Consider the following 21311-nt stretch of genomic DNA (forward strand, 5'->3'; position numbering starts at 1 on the left):
GCGCAAGATGCTCGGACCCGCAGTAGTCCAAAGGACCAAGGGTATGATAGATCTAATCAGAGGACGGCTGGTAGTAGCCCAAGATGGACATAATAAGTATGTTGATTTGACACGAAAGGATAAAGAGTATGAAATAGGGGACCTATAATGTTATAGGTATCCCTTGGAAAGGATTGATGAGGTTCGGAAAGGAAGGAAAGCTAAGTCTACAATTTGTTGGACCCTTGGATATATTAAGACGTTTGGGAAGTTAGCATATGAGCTAGCCCTAACCCCGAACATGTAGCAGGTCGTAACGTGTTTCACGTATCAATGTTAAGGAAGTGAAATTCAGATGCCAGATAAATAGAGGCATATGAGCGCATAGATATGTAACCCGACGTAACCTATATGGAGCAACCAGGAAGGGTTATAGAGTGAAAAGGGAACAAGTGCTTTGGAGAAGGGTTATCAAACTATTCAGAGTTTGATGGAAGAACCACAATGTGGGAAAATTTACTTGAGAGTTAGAAAATGTAATGCTAAGAAAGTATCCCCATTTGTTTTCTATCTGATTCCGGGACGGAATCCTTTTAAGGAGGGGAGACTGTAATAACCCCAATTTTTGAGAAATTTTGAAACCCTTATGAATAGTGTTTTTGCTGAACGAGAAAACTTTTCATGCCACACTATGTAGGGGTTCTGATATGGATATTCTGAGATTTTATTAGTACTTTATATGGGATATAAGTGTATGTAAAGATCGTCAGAATCCAATTCCGAACACTTTGATTTTTCCCGGAAATCCACTAGATACGGAGAGAATTGAGTATAAGGTAACAGGATAAAAAGGATTTAAATTAAAGGATTATAAGAGAGGATCATAAAAGGAATACAATGTATTGAGAAAGGTTAAGGGAACCTAAGTAATAAGATCCCGGGTATGATCCTTCAAACGATAAATGAAAACGAAAGTTAAGCGAACCGTATAACAGATCAGCGGTCATTAGGCAAACAATTAGGAAGTTAAGCAAAGGGATTAGAGGAAGTGATGTCACCCAACCAATGAGAAGAGGACAAGGAAGGGAGGATGACATAGCAATGTGATGTAAGCATGACATAGGGAAGGAGGAGATGTGGTGGAATATTAACCACACAAAACCAAGGGCAACTAGGTAATTCACTAAAGCAAACAACAAAAATCAACCAACCAAGCAAATCATTTCATTTTCATCAAACAAAACACAAAATTCTCTCTTCTTCTTCCTCATGCTCTCGGGTGGTTTCTTAAGAAATGGGAAGTCCAAGCTCCTCCACTTGTTATTTTCCAAGGTAATTATCCTAGCTCCTCCTAGTTAAGTTACATACTTCCTATAAGTTTAAGCTTCTAATTCCAAGCCAATCTTTTTCTATAAATCATCAAAGAAGATGGTGAATAGTGTTTTCAAGAACTAAAATTTGTGTTCTTGAAGTTTTGTTTAGATTAAGCTTGGTTAAGGGCTTTAAAGGTGATTCCAAGCCATCCTCTTGATTCTCCACTCTCCAAGGAAGGTATAAACTACAAACTCTAGCTTTAGTTTTGAGTATTTAGGAATGGTTATGAGTAGTATAGTATATGTGAAGCATGAAACTTGTTTGTTTAAGAGTTTGGGTTGGAATGGTGGTGATTGATTTGTTGAAATCTTAAGATTTGGTTAAAGAATGTAGTATAGTTTAAATTCAAGTTTTAGGAGTAAGTAAATGGATTATAATGAGTTGGTTTGGGGCTGTTGTAATGTATTTTGGATGGAGTTTGGATTGGGTTATGAATTGGGGTTGGATTGTGGTTGTTTTGAGTTGGTTTAAATTTGGGAAATCGCGTAAACATAGCCGTCGTAATGTCCGATTTACCGTAGACTGTTTTTGTTCTTAACATCAGAACCCTTGAACTCACTGCTAGGTTTTGACCATTGTCATGTTTAGATAGTTCATGTTACGAGCTTCGTTTTGATATGTGGTTCGTTTGATTCCGATGAACGGTTTAGGAGAAACGACCGTTTCAAGTAACGGCGTTTCGCGAACGAAACTTTTTCCCCTCGCCTTACTTTGAAATGTAGGTTAAAGACCGAAAAGGGTTAATTAATGCATGAAACATTTATGGTAAGTGTTTTAGGCAGTTGGTAAGTCACTCGCGAAGGAATCGCTTTAAAACTCGTAAAGGTTAAATTATTAAAAATGGTGGAGCCGAGGGTACCCGAGTGACTTAAGCGAATCAGTGAGCGCAAAACAAGCGTTAGAGTCTAAGTTAGTTAAAGTATAGATTTACAAGTGACTTTGGTTTAATTCCAACTTACTTGTTGCTTATAGGTTACCAGACTCGTCCCGAGCCATTCGTAACCCCCAGTCGCTCAGGCAAGTTTTCTACCAGTTATAACTGTTGTTGTGATGTAAATATATGTATATGCATTATCTTGTGATAGTGCATGATTGTTATTAGCAAATTTTGCGATATATTGTAGCATGTGATATGGTATATATGCATGCCTGTTTCATATTCTTGAAATATATATCTGTTGGTTCAGTTGATAATACCTATGCTAGAGGATAGCGGTAACTTGCGTATACCCTTAGTATAGGGACCCAAAGGTGAAAATATTTTCTAAAACCGGGAGTCGAGGATCCCGAGTAGATTTTGTATATATGGATATGGATATATATATATATTTATATATATATATGGTTATAGTTTTCCAAACTATTAATCGAATAAGGTTTATTCGATAACTTTAAACTTTATTTTATTATTGAATATTATTTCGAATATTATTCGAAGGCGTATGACTCCTTTTATTTATTTATCTGAATATTATTTGAATATTCATTCGAGGGCTTATGACTCTTTATTTTATTAATGAATATTATTTGAATATTCATTTGAGGATCTATGACTCCGATTATGTGCTGTAATATATTCTTTATTTTATTAAAGAATAAGGTGTTAATAATCAAACTTATTTTCGATTATTCAAATAAAGATTATTCTTTATGGGACTATTATTTAAATAATAATAATCAGTCATTTTCTAAATATTCTGGGGACTGATTTACTTCATTAAATCAGCTTTACTCCAAACACTCTTTAAAGTGTTTTCGAGTCTTCAAAACGATTTTTAAAAGTCAGAGCGGATCCCAAAACTCATTTTTATATTTAAGATCTTCCTTTTTAAAGGGGATTTAAATACTCGCTCAAAACCTGGGGAATCCGGCTCTGTGGTGTATTTTATATTCGCAACGAGGTTGCAGATTTGGTAAATGAATTGATTACTTGCCCAACGTTCGGGAAGTAAGCCCATCTCATTGAGTCGGCATAAGCGACAGGCCGGGGTACGGTCTATTATTGTGTAAGTGGCTGGGTAGCAGTCCATCAACGCGTGAGGGGCCGGGGTACGGTCTAGCGCGAGGTCCTAATGCGGCTAGGGTGATGACCGGTGAGGAATTCATCCATCTACAGTAGAAAAGGTTACTTATTGGTATCTTTGCCTGATCAGCGAGATATCGGGTTTATGCCAAAATTCTTTTCCTTTCCAAAAATTCATTGGATGTTTCAAACTCTGTTCATACTTTGCATAACAGAGGTTCCAGGAAATGTTTAAAGGGATATATATATGTTGATATATATATATATATCGGGGCTAAATAAAGTATCTCATAACTTTTTCATTCAATAATATTTCAAAGATTGAATCTATTCAAGTCTTATCTTGTGGTCTCATCAGTGGGATGAACTTTTGAAATTGATTATAACTTGAATGGTGGTAGTTCAAGTAGTATTTGGGAATGATATAAGTGTAGTGAAGTATTTGGTAACTTCATCTTTTAAACTTATATCTAATTAATAATTGTCTTATGAATGACAAAGATTTTCAGAAAAACGTTGAGACAAGGTTAGATATATGAGATCACCTTGCAACGATATTTTTATACAGTTATACAATGGGACTTTGTGTATATTATGCATGGAAGAGGACTTCCATTACTTTGAAAAGTATATATGTATATATACTGAATATTTTGCGACTTCATCGCATTAAGATATCAAACTTGGTTCATTTCTTTTGACCAAGATTTTCATGAGTATTATGAGTAGACTCATATACTATTAATCATTATACATATTATTTTGGTGGGCTTGCTGCTCACCCTTGCTTTCTTCTTTCATCACACAACATCAGATAGATAAGATGAACAGGACCAAGCTCCCAATTCGCGATCGGATAGGAAGCGTTTCGCAGCTTCCTATAGGCATTGAAGTCACTGTAGCTGAGGTAGGGAACTACCAATAGACTAGGCTTCAACTTTTGATGTACCAGATTTATGTATATTTATGAATTGTAATAATGGCAATGAAATGTAAATTTATTCAGAACCTTTTTAAGGTGTATTGACATATAATTGTGGAATAAAACGACTTGTGATTATTTTTGGATGTTCATCTCTGAGACTATAACGTGTGGTGTGTGTGTTTATTGTGGGGTCACAGTACAGAGTAGTTGAGAAATTATTAAGATTGGGTGTTAATAAGGGAAATGGAACTCGTGACAACCCGGATCCCCGACCCCGAATCTGGGGGTGTTACAACCAATGTCTACGCAAGCCATGGGTGGATTTTTTACTTCATTACTTTCATAGATTATAGATCTAGATTCGGATATGTGTATTTGATGAAACACAAGTCTGGAGCCTTTGAAAAGTTCAAAGAATATAAACATGAAGTGGAGAAACAAACCAAACACAGTATTATAACTCTTCGATCAGATCGAGGTGGTGAATACTTGAATGGAGAGTTTTTAGATTATATCAAAGAAAATGGTATAGTCTCCCAGTGGACTCCTCCATATACTCCACAGTTAAATGGGGTATCTGAAAGGAGAAATTGAACTTTGTTAGACATGGTTTGGTCCATGATGAGCTATGCGAATCTTCCAGTATTCCTATGGGGTTATGTATTGGAAACCTCAGCATATTTACTGAATAAGGTGCCTTCCAAATCTGTTCCTCAAACACCATATGAGATATGGAAAGAAAGGAAACCGAGTCTTAAACACGTTAAGATTTGGGAATGTCCAGCTTATGTCAAGAAAGTTGACCCAGATAAGCTGGAATCTCGATCCATAAAATGTAATTTTGTGGGATATCCTAAAGAGACTTTGGGGTATTACTTTTACACCGATCATCGGGTGTTTGTCTCCAGACATGCTACCTTCTTGGAAAAGGAGTTTATCCTTGAAGGAAACAGTGGGAGCAAAATTGAACTTGATGAAGTTCAAGAAGCACAAACTACTACGGATCAAGTAAAAACACCTGTTCAGACTGAACAACCTTCAGTGGAACAGCCCATTCGTAGGACAGGGAGACTGTCTCGCCAACCTGAGAGGTATTATGGCCTTGTTATTGAGAATGACAATGAGTTGTCAATCATTGATGATGACAACCCTGTGACCTATAATGAGGCTATGAGTAGTGTTGACTCAGAGAAATGGTATAGTGCCATGAAATCCGAAATGGAATTTATGTATACCAACCAAGTATGGACTCTGGTTGAGGCGCCTGAAGGTGTTAAGCCTATTGGGTGCAAGTGGGTATACAAAAGAAAGATTGGAGCAGATGGCCATGTGGAGACCTATAAGGCCAGGCTCGTGGTAAAAGGATTCAAACAAAGGCAAGGGATTGACTTTGATGAAACTTTTTCGCCTGTAGCCCTGTTAAAATCAATTCGGATTTTGCTTCCGATTGCTGCTTACTACGACTATGAGATCTGGCAAATGGACGTGAAAACGGCCTTCCTCAATGGGGAACTTGAGGAGGAAGTGTATATGACACAGCCAGAGGGTTTTCTTTCCAAGGGAAATGAACACCTAGTGTGTAAGCTGCTGCGAACCATATATGGGTTAAGGCAAGCTTCTCGTAGATGGAACATAGATGAACCATGTGTCTAAAAGAAGGTTAGTGGGAGCGCGGTAACATTTCTTGTATTGTATGTGGATGACATACTTCTTATAGGAAATGATATACCGATGCTACAATCAGTCAAAGTATGGCTATCAAAGAACTTCACCATGAAGGACTTGGGAGAAGCATCCTACATTCTCGGTATGAAGATCTATAGAGATAGATCTAGAAGAATGATAGGTCTTACCCAGGGTACATACATTCGGAAAGTGCTTAAAAGGTTTAGGATGGAAAACTCCAAAAGAGGTCTCATACCGATGAGCCATGGAGTGTCCCTTTCCGAAAAAAAATGTCTCCTAAGACACCTGAGGAAAGAGAGTGTATGAGTAAGATTCCTTATGCTTCAGCAATAGGATCTATCATGTACGCGATGTGGTGTACAAGGCCTGATGTTGCTTATTCAATTAGTGTGACGAGCAGATATCAGTCCAATCCAGGTGAAGACCACTGGAAAACAGTGAAAAACATCCTTAAGTACTTGTGAAGGACTCAGGACATTTTTTTTGTTTTTGGTGGTGAATCTGAGTTGAAAATAGAGGGTTATACTGACTCTAGTTTTCAATCATAAAGTGATAGCAAATCCATGTCAGGGTACGTGTTTACTCTGAATGGTGGTGCAATTCAGATTGTTGAAAGAGGAGATGTCAACGTCGAGAGAGTTGACACACATAACAACGTAGCAGACCCACTCACAAAGCCACTTTCTCAGAGTCACTTTGATCATCATAAAGACAAGATGGGTATTAGATACTAGAGTGATTGGCTTTATTATAAGTGGGAGATTGAAAGAGATATGTCCTAAGTCCAATCATGTATGAGGATTTAGGAATAACTTTTATGTAATATGTTTTGATTTCATTGATATTAATAAAAGGCTTGTTTTGTTTTTATTGCGGGCTCTATCTATTTAAATGTTTAAATAAGATATACCACAGTTTAGAGTAAAGATTTTTATGGATTGTGATGAGATCATAATAATGAGACCTAAAATATGATAACTCTAAACTTAAATAGTTCCTGGTCGTAGGATTACTAACTAGTAATTAATAATCCGCAAAGATCGGTACATACTATGCTTGCTTCATTATGAAGGATGTATGTTCTCATAGACATTTGTGTGGTGACACTATAGCTAGTATGTAGGTGCTTATTATAGAATAAGTTCACTGAACATGACTCACACTGCTGAACAACTGATGGAGTTCACTCACGTGGCAGCAGTTGTTCACATAGTGATAGTTGTACAAGTATCCTTAGACTTGAGGTCATCATAGTCATCTTGTGTACACTGAACTATGCTTTGGTTTAGTTCTTAGTCTCAAGGGACAATTATAAGGGCTCTACTGGGTATAGGAATTTGTACACGAAGATAGTGTATTATCAATAAAGGATCTACCCCTTCCAGTATAGGAAGAGAATGTTCAATGCTGATCCACTTATGCTAGTTCAGGAATCTCTGGCCAGAGTGAATGAAATTAGAAAGGAGTTTCTAATTTACATTAAATAGAACTAAGCATAGTGAATGGGAAAGCAAGTGATTAAATAAGATAGGCTTGACACAAGTTCCATGCCTTGTATTTAATCGTGACATTGCAGGGTAGAAGAAATTAATTGTACGGTAACTACTCACTGAATAGGTTCTTGGTATTCTAAGCAGTGAATTCGTATTATCCGGATAGTCGCGATATGCTGAGAAGTATCCCTCACGATGTAGAATAAATATGATTGTTTAATTAATCATATTTAATAAATTAGAGAATTTATATAAATAATGATAAAATAGTTTTATTATTATTTATTTCTACTACCGGCTTAATATTGAACCTACAGGGTCACACCATAAAAGAGAATGATTTAATGGTGGAGGAATTAATTAATAATGGCTGATAATTATTTAATTATGAAATAAATAAATAATTGGAAAATTTAATAATTGATTAAATGAGATTTAATTGATTATAAATTAATTAAGAAAAGGTTCTTAATATTATTAATTAAAAATTTAATTTTTGGAAATTAAATTAAGTGAGAGAATTATTTCTAAAGAGTTTAGAAAAAGGATTAATAATTAAAAGGTGTTTTAATTATTAGTGAGAATAATAAAGGGTTAATAATAATAATATTTTATGGGAAAATTTTCAGCTGAAAATTTTGCCTATAAATATACTATTATAAACCCTATTTTTGCCTCAACCAAAAAGATTTACAAAACCCTAATTCTCTCCATCTCCTCCTCCTTCATTACATCGTTTTCTTGGTGGATACCGGTGGAGTGCTTCACACTTGAGGAGCAGATGCTAAGGATCTCCGTTCATCATTTTTGTATCGCGATTAAAGACCTCCATCTTTCCATTAACGTAAAGCTTCTTAAGGTAAACATACTGAACTACAAATTAAATATAATTTTTCGCATGGATCCTGCGGAGGGTTTCGGTTTTTTTTTAAGATTTAAATTTACATTTTCGCTGCGGTTATGTGCTAAAAACCCTTCAGTTAGCTCATTCTTGCAAACCTATTTATGTTTTTTAACAGCTGAAATGGAAGTTCTTGGTAACGAGAATTCTCAGTCCAGTGTGCGAGATAGAATTTACAGGTTAAGTTGGATTGAGCTAGCATGAGTTTTATATTGTAGATGAGTTATGCAAGAGTGTAAGAATGATATCATTATCAGATGTAAGTTGAACTAGTTGGGATTTGGTACGATGTAATAAAAGTTAAGGTTGTGGCTTGTTTTCATACTTTAACCTATTGCAATCCGTGTTTGTGTAAAGAAGGGTCAATACATATAATATTTTATATACAAGTTTATATATTGTGTGTGTGTGTTGTGAACCCCAAACTTCTGACCCGGGTTTGGAGGGCGTCACAGGTTTGGTATCAGAGCTACATGTTATAAGTCACTGAAACAAGCCTAGATTATCGGGAATAGATAGAGGGTTAGGATTAAGATTAGGAAATAGAAAAATAGGACGTCGAGAGGTTGAGTGCGAATGTATAATAGGTTTTGGGTATGATTCGTGATGAGATTTGAGATTCTTACCTAACGACGTGATTTTTCCGATAGCAGCGATGGAAGATTCTTTTATCCCAGCATCGTCTGATCATTCAGAGTATTCAGTTGGAGGACCATCATCTTATTCACGACCTGCTCTTCCATCGGTATTAGTCATATCACCTCTGGTTGTGATGGTTGCACCTTTTCCAGCTATTATCTCATCTCCTGATGTGAGACTACCTATTGGAGAATCCCCCACATTCTGATTTTGGTTCTACTGGATATTCAGCTGTAAGCGCATCTTTTCTGTCTACCCTACGCCTTGTTCTATACCTTCAGTTTAAAACCCGTTTTATGAAGTAATAGCACCTATGAAGATTGATTCGAGAGCTACAACATATGGTGTGTACACGAGATATTAAGAAAGGTGAGAAGGAACCTAGAGAGAGGATTCAGGTGTTTCGAAGAATAGCTGCTACCAGGTTATATGGAGCTACTAGTAAGTATGTCACCCATGATTATCTTGTGGAGTGAGCTAGTTGGATTTTAAAGGAGTTTGAGAAGATTGGATATCAAGAGTTTCTTGGGATCAGATGATGATGTTATGACCAAACATGATACGTGTAGTAGTAATGTGATTTGATATAAGTCGAGCTTGTTTTATAAAATAGATTTGATGAAGATAGATTTGTTATACTTACTAATCATAAGAGATGATAATGAGAGTGTTACTGGTATGGAAGACTAGAATTGAAGTTATGAATAAGATAATATGCAACGGTAACTAGAATTTTTTTCAACCAATAAAGGCAAAATGGACCCAATAAAGGGTAGAGGATATGCAGAAGTGAATGAGCTTTTATCTAATGGTTTCCCTAATTTGATACTTGGTAGTGGTTGAAAAGGACAACAACCAACTCATATAGTAATGACGACCAAATGTACGATTTTCAAGATTTTAAATAGTTTTCAAAAGAGATTTCTTAACAATTTTTTTCCTAAAAATCCTTTAAACCAAAATGAGTTTTGAAAACTTGGTTGTCAAACTACTACTTGAGTTTCTTGTTTGTTATAAGATTCAGATTATCCAGAAGAATACTTGTTCTAGAAATTAGTATAGAAGGTCAAGTGGACCCGTTATTATGGGGAAGATTTGATTGTTCTTAATAGAAGAGTGCAAATATTGTTTGATAAGTTTAAACGACAGAACCAATGTACGGAGAAACTATTCATCCAATTTTTGAGATTATTAGAGTTCAAGGGGTACGTCGATTTAAAAAAAAGCCGACTATGATCAAATAAAATTGAGAAATTTCCAGACTTTTCTTAAGGAAGAACATTATTAGCAAAAGAGGCGACATGTTGAACGATCAACAACATAAGTGAAATTTGAAGTTATGACTCTAAATCTCATAAGACTGCAAATAGAGTCGAATTATAAATATGGAAGTGTGACGCTAAAGATACAAGACCCAGTACATGGGAATTTTATTCTAATGATCGATTTAAGAAGGTATTTTAGGGAACTTTCTGAAGTTAATATATGACTCGGATTGGAATATATTAATCGAATCAGCATTGAAGTTGTAAATAGATGAAATGTGGATGGCGACCAAAGCTATCATTCTTTTCTATAATACTATTCGTTCTTATGAATCTTGAATAAAGTATGAACTTCATTCATAATCAGCTCTATGAGGTGATAAGAAAATTATTGTATTCCTTTCAAAATCATTGTTCCCTCAAGTCTTATTTTTTGATTGAGATAAGCAGTGTTATGATGTGACTCTTTATCGGAATAACGAAGAGTCTGGTGGGACGCCTACTAATTATGTGTTGTATGCCACATAGTATGATAGATTGGCCATCTTGAGTACAAATATGGTTGTCTCACTCATATCTAAATTATCATTCATTCTTTCCTCTTCAATTATGATTTCTTGATTTATGGATTCTTCTGATTATTTCCTTGTACTGTTATCCTTTACAAAAAGTTTTCAACCAGAATCATATACACAAATTCCCTTCTTGTGTAAGGTTTATTCTTTGAATATTTTAAAAGGAAGTAAAATGAACCCGTAAAGCAGATGGAGTTAGGTGAGGAGTGTGGATAATTGCAAGCCAATAAATGGAGGACATATACGTGCAGAGAAGAAGCATTATGCCAATGACATGGTTGTACGAGGACATCAAATCAGAGGCAGAAATCTATATACATAATACGTTTCAAGTATGAGATTTTGGCATGAATTGAAGTAGTTAGCAAACTGTATGAGGTAAATTAACTAGAGAAATAGGAAAGTAAAGATGCGTATATCGGATAAGGTAAATGATTGATTGGACAGCGGAAGCGAATGAAGAAATTCTTAATAATAACCAGTTAATCGATTAATATGTTGAGAAGATGAAGCATACCTCAATCATGTGGGAGGTACTTTCCATGAAGGTTCGAGATCGAAGAAATGCTAATTACGAATAAACTTTGAGTATGTTCTTCGAGGAATGGTTAGGCTTTCCCACTCAAGTAAGTGAGTTATGGTAAATTTGATGCTCATAACTGGGCCAGCAAAGAAGGTTCAGTATGGAAAGACATAAGTGGAAATGAAGAAATGGTGATTCAACTGCAAGGATTTTTAAGAAGTGATGATTTTAAACCAAAGGAATTATTTCACAAGATTATGAGAGTATTGGTTGAGACCATGTGTTGGTTATCAGAAGTTGAACGAGTTAACTAATAAGAACAAGTGTATATTTTCAAGGATAGACGAATTGTTAATGAGAGATCTTGAATTGAAACATGAACTAGAAGAATTTTAGAATAATTTATAATAGTACTCAGTAGTGATATTCAGTTTTAATCAGAAGATATGAGAAAGGGTATGCTATAATAAGAATTGTTCGCTATAATCTTAAGTTAAACTAAAATATGGGTTGTACTGGTTAGTATTATATGTGATGGTGAAATGGTGAGTTTAGAAGATGGAAGTTGATTGGTCTACTTGTGGGTTGATTGTTGGTTGTTTGATTGATTGTTGGTGTCGGCCTGAGTCCGGCTGGTAGTCAATAATATAAAGAAGATGATGCCCAAATTTTCAGAAAATACCCTACTCTTAAAGATAGAAAGTATACTTCCGTGTGTTATTGATATTCATGTTGATACTCCAAATAATTGTGATCTCGGTTCTTCAAAGAGGTTGTTACATCCAATCCGACTATATATAATTCGTCTTTGATTTCATTTAACTAGTCATCACTTGGTGCAATTGATCAATTAAGTGAGTTAATTGGTTAATTTTACCAATTAATGGTCATTTAGATGAAAATCAATTCCAATTAGATTAAGTCAAATTTTGATGTGACTTTCAAATCTGAAATCAAAGCAATGAGGAATTTGGAGAAATTAAGGACACCAGTAAAATTCAGAAATTGCTGCAAGTGTGTGAAGCTTTACTTGGATGAATATGCCCTTTATAATGGACGAGAGAAATAAAAAGTTATTTGTATGGACAAGTGAGAAGAATGTTTTCAAGAACTAAAGATTTAAAATAGAGCAAAGAACAGGAAAGAAGGAAAAGAAGAAGGGAGGTGGAATACAGAAGATATTAATAACCACACCAATATGGATTTTATTAGACAATTAAAGAGATTTTATCATCTGCAATAAAGTTTGATTAAAGGACGTCTTGTTTCTAAATTATTGTGATAATCATAAAATAAATAATTTATCAAGTATTTCTATTTTGGATAAATTATGAGATACAGTTTCAGTTTCTGATTGATGTTGATACTTATGTTGTGGTTAAATATCAAAAGTGGTATTAATATAGATGATTGATGTTTACTTCAGTATGGGATGTCGTGAGCATCAAAGTTCGTATTTTGATATTGTTAGGCCTCAATGATACTATAGAAGGGGGTTGAATATAGTATTTACAATCGATTCGATTATAAACACAAGTATGTAATAGAAAACAAGTTTATTAAATATATCAAACTCTGTTACAGTAGGTTATAATCTACTCTCTCAGTGATGTATGATGTCACTAAGAGCTACTAGGGTTACAATGAATAATATTCTCGTGAATGATAACACATATAGTGTAAACCCTAATCTGTATTTATATACTACACAGTTACAAGATATCTCCTAATTGATATGATATGTTCTATTTCCTAAAATACATTAATCAAAGATTATCTACTGTAGTCCTTTAGATGTACAACTCTCCAAGCATATCTTCTTTTGTTTAATCCAGATCCTCTCCTGTAAATCAGCCACTTTTCATCCCTGATGTAACACCCCCAAATCCGGGGTCGGGGATCAGGGTTGTCACGAGTTCCATTTCCCTTAATAACACCCAATCTTAATAAATAATCAACTACTCTGTACTGTGACCCCACAATAAACACCCACACCACAAGTTATAGTCTCAGAGATGAATATCCAAAAATAATCACAAGTCGTTTTATTCCACAATTATATGCCAATGCACCTTAAACAGGTTTCTGAATAAATTTACATTTCTTTGCCATTATTACAATTCATGATATACATAAGTCTGGTACATTATTAGTTGAAAACTTAGCCTATTGGTAATTTCTACCTCAGCTACAGCGGCCTCAACGCTTCCAGAAAGCTGCGGTACGTTTCCTATCCGCTTGCGAATTAGGAGCTTGGTCCTGTTCATCTTATCTATCTGATGTTGTGTGATGAAAGAAGAAGCAAGGGTGAGCAGCAAGCCCACCAAAATAATATGTATAATGATTAACAATATATGAGCCTTCTCATAGTACTCATGAAAGTCTTGGTCAAAAGAAATGAACCAAGTTGATATCTTAATGCGATGAAGTCACAAAATATTCAGTATATATATACACATATACTTTTCAAAATATGGGAAGTCCTCTTCCATGCATAATACACACAAAGTTCCAGTGTATAACTGTATAAAAATATCGTTGCAAGGTGATCTCATATATCTAACCTTGTCTCAACGTTTTTCTGAAAATCTTTGTCATGCATAAGATAATCATTTACTAGATATAAGTTTAAAAGATGAAGTTACAAGATACTCCAATATACTTATATCTTTTCCAAATACTACTTGAACTATCACCGTTCAAGTTATAATTAGTTTCAAAAGTTCATCACACTGATGAGACAACAAGATAAGACTTGTATAGATTCAATCTTTGAAATATTTTGAAGGAAATGAAGTTATGATATACCTCATTAAGTTCTGATATATATATATACCTATATATATACATACGTTTCCTGAAAATCTCTGTCATGTAAAGTATGAACAGAATTGCAATATCCAATAAATTTGGAAAGGAAAGAATTTTGGCATAAACCTGATATCTTGCTGATCAGGCAAAGATACCAATAAGTAACCTTTTCTACTAGTAGATGGACGAATTCCCCACTGGTCATCACCCTGGTCGCAATAGGACCTTATGCTGGACGGCCACTCAACCACTTATGCATTTGATGGACTCCCACTGAGCCACTTACACTATCATGGACGCCCGATGAGCCCATGTTGCTTATGCCGACTCAAATAGATGGACTTACTTCCTGAACGTTGGGTAAGTAGTCAATTCATTTACCAAAACCGCAACCTTGTTGCGAATATAAAATACACCACAGAGCCGGATCCCTCAGGTTTTGAGCGAGTATTTAAATCCCCTTAAAAAGGAAGATCTTAAATATAAAAATGAGTTTTGGGATCCGCTCTAACTTTTAAAAATCATTTTGAAGACTCGAAAACACTTTAAAGAGTGTTTGGAGTAATGCTGATTTAACAAAATAAATCAGTCCCAATATATTTAGAAAATGTCTGAATATTATTATTTAAATAATATTCTCATAAAGATAATCCTTATACAAATAATTGAAGTAGAAGTTGTAAGACTTATACTTGAAATGAGTATTAAATAACCAAAGATATACTTATATAAAAGTACTATCTTTATTTGAATAATCGAAAATAAGTTTGATTATTGACACCTTATTCTTTAATGAAATAAAGAATATATTTAAATAATAAGCGGAGTCATAATACCTCGAATGAATATTATAAATAATATTCATAAAATAAAGGAGTCATACATCCTCGAATGAATATCCAAGTAATATTCAATAATAATATAAAGTTATCGAATAACCCTTATTCGATTAATAGTTTTGAAAACTACAACCATATATATATAAATATATATATATATATACATATATACAAAATCTACTCGGGATCCTCGACTCCCGGTTTTAGAAAATGTTTTCACCTTTTGGGTCCCTATAATAAGGGTATATGCAAATTACCGCTATCCTCTAGCATAGGTATTATCAACTGAGCCAATCAGATATATATGGCAAGAATACGAAACAGGCATGCATATGTACCATATAACATGCTACAATATATCGCAAGAATTTGCTATAACAAATATGCATTTAACACAAGATCATGCATGTACACAAATACATCACAACAACAGTTATAACGGGTAGAAAACTTGCCTGAGCGACTTGGGGTGATAAAAGGCTCGGGACGAGTCTGGTAACCTATAAACAACAAGTAAGTTGGAATTAAACCAAAGTCACTTGTAAATCTATACTTTAACTAACTTAGACTCTAACGCTTGTTTTGCGCTTACTGATTCTCTTAAGTCACTCGGGTACCCTCGGCTCCACCATTTTTAATAATTTAACCTTTACGAGTTTTAAGGCGATTCCTTCGCGAGTGTCTTACCAACTGCCTAACACACTTACCATAAATGTTTCATACATTAATTAACCCTTTTTGGTCTTTAACCTATGTTTCAAAGTAAGGCGAGGGGAAAAGTTTCGTTCGCGAAACGCCGTTACTTGAAACGGTCGTTTCTCCTAAACCGTGCATCGGAATCGAACGAACTACATATCAAAACGAAGCTCGTAACACGAGCTATTTAGACATGGCAATGGTCATAATCTAGCCGGGGGTTCTCAGGTCCTAATGTTATGCACAAAAACAGTCTAAAGAAAATCGGACGTTACGACGGCTATATTTACGCGATTTCCCAATTTTAAACCATTCAAAAACCATCCCAATTCAACCTCAAATCAATCATACAACCAACATCCATCCTTATCACATCATAACAGCCCCAATCAATTCAATTTTTAACATTCATACTTATGCCTAAGCTTGAATTTAACTATACTACATTCTTTTAACCAAAATAACAAGATTTACCATTCCATTTCAATACCACTTCAACCCAAACTCTAAACCACAAACATTAAGCTACAATATCACCATAATAATCAAAATCATCTTATTAAACATAGGAATCTAGGGTTTGGAGATGATATACCTTCCTTGAAGTGGTGGGAGTAGCTAGGAAGCCTTAAGAAGCTTTGAGAAGTCTTAGGGATGCTTGGATCTTAAAGGAAAACAAGAAAAATTTCAAGTTAAAAACTTGAAAACACTATTCATTGTCTTCTTCATTGATTTAATGAAGAAGATTGAGAAATAATTGATGGCTTAAACTCATGATATAGCCCTAACTATGCATAAGGATGATTAGGGAATTAACTCACCAATTTAGGAAGCTTGGATCTTGAATTTTTGAATTTTCTTGCCTTTGGAATTGTAAAAAGCCGAGAGCAATTGAAGAATAATGCCTTGGTTTCTTTTTGTTTTGATGAAGAATGAATTATTTGGCTTGGTTGATTTGGTTTTGTTTTGTTTTTGGTTAATTACCAATTTAACCTTGATTTTGTGTGGTTAAAAATCCACCACATCTCCTTCCTTCCCATGTCATGCCTATGTCATGTTGTGATGTCATCTTTCCCTCCTTGTCCTCTTCTCATTGGTTGGGTGACATCACTCTCTCTAATCCCTTTGCTTAACTTCCTAATTGTTTGCCTAATGACCGCTGATCTGTTATACGGTTCGCTTAACTTTCGTTTTTGTTTATCGTTTGAAGGATCATACCCGGGATCTTATTACTTGGGTTCCCATAACCTTTCTCAATACATTATATTCCTTTTTATGATCCTCTATTATAATCCTTTAATTTAAATCCTTTTTATCCTGTTACCTTATACTCAATTCTCTCCGTATCTAGTGTATTTCCGGGAAAAATCAAAGTGTTCAGAATTGGATTCTGACGATCTTTACATACACTCATATACCATATAGAGCACTAATAAAATCTCAGAATATCCATAATAGAACTCCTACATAGTGTGGCATGAAAAGTTTTCTCATTCAGCAAAAACACTATTCATAAGGGTTACAAAAAAAATGTTGAAATTTTTTGGGGGTTATTACAGTCTCCCCTCCTTAAAAGGATTCCGCCCCGGAATCAAACAGAAAACAAATGGGGGTACTTTTCTAGCATTGTGCTCTCTAGTTCCCAAGTTGATTCTTCCACATTATGATTATGCCATAGTACTCTGACTAGCTTGATCACTTTGTTCCGAAGCACCTGCTCCTTCTTATCTATAATCCTTATTGGCTTCTCCACGTAAGTTAGATCTGGCTGCATATCCACCTGCTCATACTCCACTATGTGTCTGGCATCCCGATGATACTTCCTTAGCATTGACACATGGAACACATTATGAACTTGTTGCAAGTTAGGGGGTAAGGCTAGCTTGTAAGCTAACTTTCCAATCCGTCTTAATATCTCAAAGGTCCAGTGTATCTTGGGCTTAGTTTTCCTTTCTTTCCGAATCTCATTAACCCCTTCCAAGGGAATACCATTAACAACACTAGGTCCCCTACTTCCCATTCCTTATCCTTTCGTGTCAAATCAGCATACCTCTTATGTCCATCTTGGGTTACTTTCAGCCGTCCTCTGATTAGATCTATTATATCCCTGGTCCTTTGGACTATTGCGGGTCCGAGCATCTTGCGCTCTACAACTTCATCCTAACATAAGGGAGATCGACATTGTCTTCCCTCAAAAATCTCATATGGCGATATCTCAATACTGACATATGATCTATTGTCGTGAGAAAACTCAATCCGCGTTATGTGATCATTCCAATTTCTTTCAAGTCTATTGCACAGACTCTCATTATAGCTTCTAGCATTATAGCTTTTGCTTCTCACTACCCATTCTTTTCCAGTTCGTAGTCGCTACTACCTTCCGTTTCTAATATTATACTGGTTATAATTCTGCTCGTTAGCGTTCTATAACCTTTTAATAACCACGTCAACCTTAGTATCATGAATGTGTTTCCATTCCGCATACTACCACCACTTTATTACTCCTTTTTCAGTTGTTTCTATTTTCCAAAATTTGATCAATCATATAGAAGTAAAGGAATTTGTTGAGAGATCACTATGATCATGAACACTTGTTACATTGCATAGTTAGTACAGAAGGTGGCCAGCCTTTAGTACTTGACAAGCAATTAAACAATAGCCGGTATCCTACTCGGCTTCTATCACACAGATAGATAGTCATTCGGCAATACCTCCCCTTCTGGAAGGGTTGTTCTTCTCAGTTATATGAAATGAAAAGAAGAGAAAAGAACGAACTGAAGAGAATTGTATATATGAAAAAAATATTGCCATAAAATATCTGGCTTGGAACCTACCTCTGAATTATAGAGGTTTATCATAGGAGAACAAAACATATATGTATTTATATCAACATCAAGTATTATAGCATCGTATTTCACATGCCTAAATATTTATTATTCCACCCATCATTCTACGGACCCATGCTCTTCCTCGAGCTTATACTCAATCACCTATGAAACTCCCTCGACATCGAAAATCGAATCTGGAATCTCATTTTATACATCATCGTTAATAGAATTCTATGCTTGCACCGCAACCTTCCTCGTATAGTAATACGACTCTCTATTGCTAAGAAAGAATAATATTCAATAGGTAGATACTCTACTTAATTAGTCTATCAATGATAACTTATACACTACCACGACCCGATTAGTGGTACTCAATCTCAACACCCATTCCAATATAACTCTCACGGTTGTAATCAGCTCATTACTCGCAGAATCATTGCTGCCTTACTATGGTCCACCACTGACCTACTGTAGTCATTCATTTTCCATGAAGTCTTAATAGCTAACCATACGGAGTCCATACATCTCGTATCTAATTCTCCTAAGGAGTTAACATAACCACCAATCACAATTCATGAAGAACACTCCAAACTCTGATGTACTTTCATGACATGAAGTAGATAAAATTGCAGAAGAGTTTCAATCAAAGTAACGATAGCAGGTTAATACCATTCTAAATCATATGCCTTCGATAGAAGACTTAACTCAAAGGTTCGTTTAGTCCTTTTGAAACATGGTCCAGGCTCATTCTCAAGATAGTACCTTCTAAGATAGATAGCCCGCTCATGGCGATTACATGAATTAAACCTTTACCAACTACTATTACGGCTGGGTATTGCACAGTCATCAGAAGGAATGTCAATCTTCCAAACCATAATACAACCTTCATAGCTTTAACCATCATCACTGTATTCCTTTGGCACAAGCGCCTATAATTATCCCCCTACCTTTAAAGTGTCGGCCACCTCTTTGGCCTTTCCTGATAGTAAAATTTCCTTACAGTCAATGTCACAGCTTATGCGAAGATGTTTTCCTTAAAATCTGATGAGTAAAAAAAAATCACCATTTTTCCATAAGTTATTCCGTCAGTCTTTAGAGGTTAATCACTGTCATGACTGACTCTCAATCATAATTAGAACATCTTTTATCTTAAGTACTAATTGCCCTGAACAATTTCGACCATTACTGGTTCGATCCATACCTTCTCGTGGTTTAACACGTGCCCCACTTGGCATCATTATAATTACGTCATATTTCCTTTATCAACATTTATATTCTTGAGAATTTTGAATATTACCTTTCTCCTTGTAAAACTCTTAAGGTTATCCTTAAATCCTTTATCAGGTACACCCTAGGCACAGGGCATATCAAGATACCATTTATTAATACCAGAATCATAGTCTATATACTTCTGAAAAATTTCTCCACTGATCCTTAAAGGTCGTTATTACCTTAATCCTTTCCTAATTCATACTGTCAAAACTCATGATGTCCCTATTAAGGGTGAAATGCCAACCTTTATGCATTCCCCTAGGATCATTTTAAGTTACCGATGTTCTATCCTTAATTCCACCTTTAGAAAAAGTACATGCATCCTTCCATGGATAAATCAAGTCATATATCCCTGATGAGGGTGTCTTATTCAATCATTCCCACCTCGATAGTATATGCCTAATTTTACAATAACATCTGTATTCAAAATGAGGTCAATCAATATGGCCTCCAAAAGATAACAACGGTTATCCGCTTTTCTTTCCTAATTTGGTAATAACAACAGGGATGTCCTGAAAGATATTGGTCGTGTTCAACGTGAACTTCTTCTTAATAATTCCTTATTTACTCTTGTTGTTTATCTCAACAGTCATCTCAATGTTGGGATATCTCTTATACCTGGCGTCTCCCTTTCTGGGTATCATGCCACCGGTCTTACACTTCACATTCTTGAAGGTCACTTCCTTCATCCAATTTTCCTAATTTCTTACTTTCTTGTCTCCTCAGTCTATCCACGTCTCATTATTTATCCTTCGAACTATCTCAAGGTTTCCTCGAATCCTCCCAACTTTAAGGGGATAAAATATATGTATTTCTTATGCCTTCAACCGTCAACTTTAACTCATGGTGAATCACCCTCATCCTGACGATCATATACTTTTCTATTTCTATTACTATGAGTCTTTAGGGTTTCCTCATACCCAACTCCCTTTTCATTCCTCAAACTCTATTGCCTTTATATCCCTTTATACTCCTTCCCTTTTTAGTCTTTTATTTTCATTTCTATTACAACCATTACATGAACCAACACAACATAAGCATTGATTTCAAACATCCCTTCATTCTGGATTCGTGTCCTCAGAACGAATCTTGACAACTTTTACAACTTAGATTCATAATTCATCATACTCGTCTGCCTTTGTTCTGGCTCTAACGCTTTTACTCTATCTCTATAACCTTGGGAAGTACTTTCCTGAAAACAATTGACTGAACTTAAATCAGTTTATTATAATCTCTTACTCCGTGCCTTCCTTGGTCTTTCACCAGCGGGTGGTCTCTCTCTTAGGAGGGTAAGTGATAAAAACAGTCTTTTGTGGTTCGTCAATCATTTAGAATCTCAAATGATTCCTATATTTCCTTTAGCCAGGCTCTTGCCTCGACTGGGTCAGCTTGTTCCTTGGAACTCTGAGAGCTTAGCGACTTAGAGGTCCTGAAAGAATTTCACACCACATTGTTTCCTCAAGGTGGTGGTTGGGAATAAAA

This window comes from Apium graveolens, chromosome 11, assembly GCF_009905375.1.
Source record: "Apium graveolens cultivar Ventura chromosome 11, ASM990537v1, whole genome shotgun sequence".
NCBI lineage: Eukaryota > Viridiplantae > Streptophyta > Magnoliopsida > Apiales > Apiaceae > Apium > Apium graveolens.